Raw genomic sequence first — 6,267 nt, forward strand, 5'->3', positions numbered from 1 at the left:
GGGATGATGGAGTCCAAGCACAGAAGCCTGGAGAACTACATTCTTAAAGGGCAGATGAGCAGCCAGAACACAGGCATAGAAGAACTAGTACAGACCCTGAAAACCAAAGGAGTTTCAGGAGGAGGGTAGTCAACGGTCAGTGGTAGGAGGATGTGAAGGCATAAAACAAGTTCCTGGATCTAGAAATCAGAATATTGCTCTTAACTTCAGTCTACTTTCAGTTGCGAGATGTGGCAAGAAGCCAAACTGCAATGAGTTAAATAGGAGTCTGGGAGTGGAAATAATTTAGTACCAGGACTGATTAATGGTTCCCAAATCTGGCCACGCCTCAGAATTATCCAGATAATTTGTTTTAAAGTCCCATTCCTGCTGGAGATTTAGTGAGGAAGAGATGAGACCTATGAAAGTTCTTTACCATAAATGTGTTTAAAAGATCTATTTCCCTGTCTTCCATTTGAAATAGGACTATCAAGGGCCGACAGATTAGAACCCTAGAATTGTGCATGGATGCTGTTGGTTTTTAAGAAATATTTGTTTTGTTGCATTCTAAATGCAACTTTAGGTCCTACTGAATTTTTCTTTAAATTTTTAGTAATTCACTTCTTGTGATTACAGTAGGGAGAAAAATCAGTTGGAGATTAAGTGTAACTTTTTAAAATAATGGCTTTATTGAAATATCATTCACATACTACAGATTTACCCCCTTTAAAATGGGGTTTTGGAGTTCCCGTCGTGGTGCAGTGGAAACAAATCTGACTAGGAACCATGAGGTTGCAGCTTCGATCCCTGGCCTTGCTCAGGGCTGCGGTGCCATGAGCTGCGGTGTAGGTTGCAGACTCGGCTCAGATACCAAGTTCTGTGGCTGTGGTGTAGGCCAGCGGCTACAGCTCCAATTCAACCCCTAGCCTAGGAACCTGCATATGCCACGGGTGCAGCCCTAGAAAAGACAAAAAGACAAAAAACAACAACAAAAAAATAGAATCATGCAATATGTAGCCTTTTGTGTCTGACTTCACTCAGCAGGTTTTCAGATTCATCCATGTTGAAGTATGTATTATAACTTCAATAACTTATTGCCAGATAATATTCCATAGTATAGATATAACACATCTTGTTTATCCATTTATCAATTAATGGACCTTTGAGTTTCCAGTTTGGGGCTGTTAATAATGCTGCTATAAATATTCAAGAACAAGTTTGTGTGAACATGTTTTCGTGACAAATGAAATGTTTTCATTTGATATATACCTGGGTGTAAAAATGCGGGGTCATATGGTAACTCTATATTTAACCTTTTTTTTTTTTGCTTTTTAAGGCTGTACCCATGGCATAGGGATGTTCCCAGGATAGCTGTCAAATTGGAGCTGCAGCTGCCAGCCACAGCCACAACCACAGCCAGGCAGGATCCATGTCACGTCTGTCACCTACACCACAGCTGATAGCAACACCAGATCCTTAACCCACTGAGTGAGGCCACCCGTGTCCTCATGGACACTGGTTGGGTTCATTATCGCTGAGCCACAACCAGAACTCCTACCTTTAACCTTTTGAGCACGTACTGAACCGTTTTTCAAAGTGACTGCACCATTTTACATTCCCACCAGCAATATATCCTCTAGTCATCATAGTGGGTGTGAAGTGGTATCTTACTGTAGTTTTGATGTGCATTTCTCTAAAGACTAGTGACTCATCTATCTTCTTTGTACAAATGCCTATTCAAATCCTTTGCCATTTTTAACGAGGTCATTTATTTTTTTGTTGTTGTTACAAGAATTCTTTAGGTATTCTTGATACAAGTTTCTTATCTATCATCTGCAAAGTTTCTCCCCTTCTATAGTTTCACTTATTAATGGTGTTCTATGAAACACAAATGTTTTCTTATTTTGATGAAATATAATTTATCTACTTTTTCTTTGGTTGCTTGTGCTTTTGATCTCATATTTAAGAAATCATTGCCTAACCCACATCCCCAAAGATTTACTATGTTGGCGTTCCCACCATGGCTCAGTGGTTAGCAAACCCAACTAGTATCTACGAAGACGTGGGTTTGATCCCTAGCCTTGCTCAGTGGGTTAAAGATCCAGTGTTGCCGTGAGCTGTGGTGTAGGTTGCAGACCTGACTCAGATCCCACGTTGTGGGATCTACACGCTGCGGTGTAGGCAGGCAGCTATAGCTCCCATTCAATCCCTAGTCTTGGAACCTCCATATGCCGTGGGTGTGGCCCTAAAAAGACAAAAAAATAAAATTTTAAAAAATGTACTGTTTTCTAGTAAGTTTTTGCTCTTACATTTAGGTGTTAGATCCATTTTGAGTTAATTTTGTGTTGTGAGGCAGTGGATTGTAATTTCAACATGTGTTTATTTCTCAGGACAGAGGATTGGCCCCCATGGCTCAAGTTGAGAGCTGTGGGAAGGCCCCAGTAAGCATCTGCTGCCAGATTAGGCCATAGAGCTGGGTGGCATCCTGGTCTCACAGAGCCTTGTGTCCTGCATTAAGAGTTAAAGACTACCTTTAGCACAATGGGAGAGATGGGATCAGATCTATACTGTGCACTGGAGAAGGCTCTGGCTGCAGTGTGTAGGATGGGGCAAGAGTGGAGACTTGTTAGAGATTTTTGCAATAATTCAGAGGAGATGATGATTAATTAGGGTAGTGGCAAGAAGCATGAAAAGAAGTGAGAAAATGCAAGAGAATATTCAAGGAGGAAGAATGAACAGGAGATAAGACTGAATGACAAAAAGAATTCAAAACAAGGTATGAATAAAGTCACTGGTTTTATTGAGCAGCTCAAACTAGTTCTGAAGGCAACTTTTAAAGAGGCGTTCCAAACAGCTTTTGAGCAATTACAGCCTCCCACAAAGGCTGTAATAGTACATGTTAATGTACATGTAATTCTTCGTTAAAAGTCAGGCTCACTAAATAAAGGCATTCACCTTTTATATTCTTCTTTGCAAGTAATAAAACAGTATAAGATTTTCAATACTGCTGCACAACTAAGTCCATTTGTGTGAGGTCTTCTTATTTACTGATTCTGCTCTATAAAAATGGGAGGTCTCAAGGTACCAGAGTTTATTCATAGCCAAAAATAACAAAAAGATCTCTTATTCTCCTGAAATAGGAAATTTTGTTTTCTTAGTCAAAATAAGAAACAATTTTAAAAATTCTTTTTAAAAATTGAGAATTTTGATGAAATTCATTTATTTCAGTAGAATAAAACTATAAGCAGCATGAAAATGTAAAGTGCTACATAAAAGCCCAACACATAAAATTTGAAAGGTTTCATTGGCTTAAACAGTGAAAGGTGAAACAGACATGTGTTTTTTCAAGCATGCTATTTAACTTCCTTGATATGTAGTTATGTGCTATGTTGGTCAAAGAAAAAGCCATGAGTTAACTAAATCTGAGCACTAGGGGAAGGAGTCCCAAGCCTTCTCCTACCAGATTACGCACCCAGGTTTGGCCTGATGTTGCAAATAAAGGTTAAAGTGGGGCTTTAAAAAGGGGTTTTCTCAAGAGGCCACTCAGATGGGGTGTGACTAATAATGGCCCCAAAGACCAATTTTGTTCATTAACTCTTCAACAGGGGTCCAACAGTCAAGGGTCTTTAGGAGCAATGTGAGCCAAAAGGGAAGGATCGAGATAGGCCACTTTCAGTTCTCTTGTGGCACAGCGGGTTAAGGATCCAGCATTGTAACTACAGCGGCTTGGGTTGCTGCCATGGCTCTGGTTCAATTCCTGGCCCAGAAACTTCCACATACTATGGGTGTGGCCAAAGAAAAGGATATGCCTCTTTTTTTTTTTTTTTTCCTTTTTTCGCTTTTTAGGGCCACACCTGCGGCATATAGAGGTTCCCAGGCTAGGTCTAATGAGAGCTGTAGCTGCCGGCCACAGCCACAGCAGATCCGAACCGAAGATGTGCCACTTTCAGATATATGTATCGAGTGCTAAAACAACCCCAACACAAATAGATGGCCTAGCAGCTGATGGATGAGGGAAGACAAGGCAACTCAGACAGAGGCGGCTCTGGACACTGCAACATCTTGGCTAAATCAGTTTGAAGGTACAGGTACGCCCCACAGAAACATGCAACAAGATCACACAGATTGACAGGCTGGCTCAGTGTGACCAAGACGAAATAAAGGGAAGATTGTTCCTAGCACATGATTAATCTCAGCATAGGTTACAAGCATGAAGATTTCCTTCTTCTCAGATGATAACATTCCCTGGTCTTCCCAGGTGAGTCAGGGTAGGAGACCACTGACCACTGACACACCATTTCTGATATGTTACATTCCAAACCAAGACTTCATGGTATTTCCCTATGGCAATAAAGTTATAAAATGGTAACCTGTAATTTTCCTGACATATGAGGTCTTCATAAAGTCCTTAGGCTTTTTAGACTTTACCAACTTCAGCTGTAGATATAACAGAAACAATCTGTAAACACTTTAAAGATGCAAATTTATTAAAATTTAAGAAAACTATGTATTATACCATAGTATACAGCACATTCTTATTTTATTTTTGTCTTTTTGCCATTTCTTGGGCCGCTCCCGCAGCATATGGAGGTTCCCAGGCTAGGGGTCCAATCGGAGCTGTAGCCGCCGGCCTACACCAGGGCCACAGCAATGTGGGATCCGAGCCGCGTCTGCAACCTACACCACAGCTCAAGGCAACACCGGGTCCTTAACCCACTGAGCAAGGCCAGGGATCAAACCCGCAACCTCATGGTTCCTAGTCGGATTCGTTAACCACTGTGCCACGACGGGAACTCCACATTCTTATTTTAGATGCAGACATAAACTGGCTATAGAGTTAAAAAAGAAATTGGGTCTGATAGTTAATAGAATCAAATCCTAACATAGCAGGAGTAAAAACCAAATTTGCCTTAAAATCATTTTACAAATTGTTTCCATCTTGCTCATAGTTTCAGTAAAGACCACATAAGGACTTTATAAATACCTTCCACCAGAGTATTCAAGATACATTATGGACTAATATTTGTGGCCTTGTCTAGCATCTAAACACCATTTACAACACTGAGCTGTTTAAAAAAAAAAAAAAAAATTAACTTCCCAATGCACTTTTAGAGCATAACCTATTTGAAAGCTGGGAAGTGCCTGTATTTAAGAATTAAATCTTTATTAACAATACTCTCAGGAGTACCCACAATGCAGCTACTGAATGTGCTGAGGGCAATGTTTTCCTGTGTGATTTTATGTTCTCCCCAGGCATTATTTATGATGATAAAATTATCTACTAGAGTCTGTGGAGCTAACTAGCACTAAGTTATATATTGATTTTGCACTGAAAATTATCTCTTGGGCTTTGATTAGGTGGGCAGTTCTAACTAGAGGTTTTTCTAATTTCTATCACTGTTACTTGGGCCCTGAGGTTTCTATTAAAACGGTACGTGAAATAGTTCAATATTATGCATGTTCCTGGCGTCATTAAATTTATAGTGATCATAAAGTTAGGCATATAATACATCTCAAAAGCTATACAATTCAAAGCAGAACAAACATTCAAATCTTAAGACCCTCCCATTTAACTTCTGGAATAAAAGCAAGTGATTTCTTGGTTTGGACCCTTCCTTCCTGAAAACAAAGATCTATGGAGGATTGCTTTCCTTCTTCTAAAATCTTGTGTGGCAAGTGGAAAGAAGGAGATAACGGCATATCAAAGTGGTCACAAAGCATTATTCCTTCTTCAAGTAACATCCAATTGTAAAGATGCAATCTCATTTTCCCAGAAATATTTGACCAAAATAATTATTTTAACCAAAGAATGTTTTGGACACAAAGTCAAACGCAGAATGGGCAATCCCACTATGTTTCATATGAGTACATTTTATGCAAGCTCTTTGAGGGGTTTTATTTTCCCTTTTCAACTCTTACCCCTCTATCATTCTACATAAGTAGAAAGAGTACTCAATAAAGGGTACTGAGTAACTAGTAATACTCACTGGAACTTAAAATACCATCTTTTGTCCAACAATTTCAAAGGGCTATACAGAAAAGTATCACAAATTTACATAAAGAAAAGCTGAGGCATGAAAAACAAGTTATTCCCCTGTAAAGCAGGTCATACAGAGACAAGGGACTTTGACTTCAGTCCCTTAAACTAAGCAGGACACAGTCTGAATGTCTAACTATATTTATACTGAATTTATAAAGGATCAAAAAAGGAATGAAAGGTAAATACAAAATAATCTTTTTGTAAACAATTCTTAGATTATACCCAATGCAGAATGTTTAATGAAGCAG

This window comes from Sus scrofa, chromosome 1 (assembly GCF_000003025.6).
Source record: "Sus scrofa isolate TJ Tabasco breed Duroc chromosome 1, Sscrofa11.1, whole genome shotgun sequence".
NCBI classification, from domain to species: Eukaryota; Metazoa; Chordata; class Mammalia; order Artiodactyla; family Suidae; genus Sus; species Sus scrofa.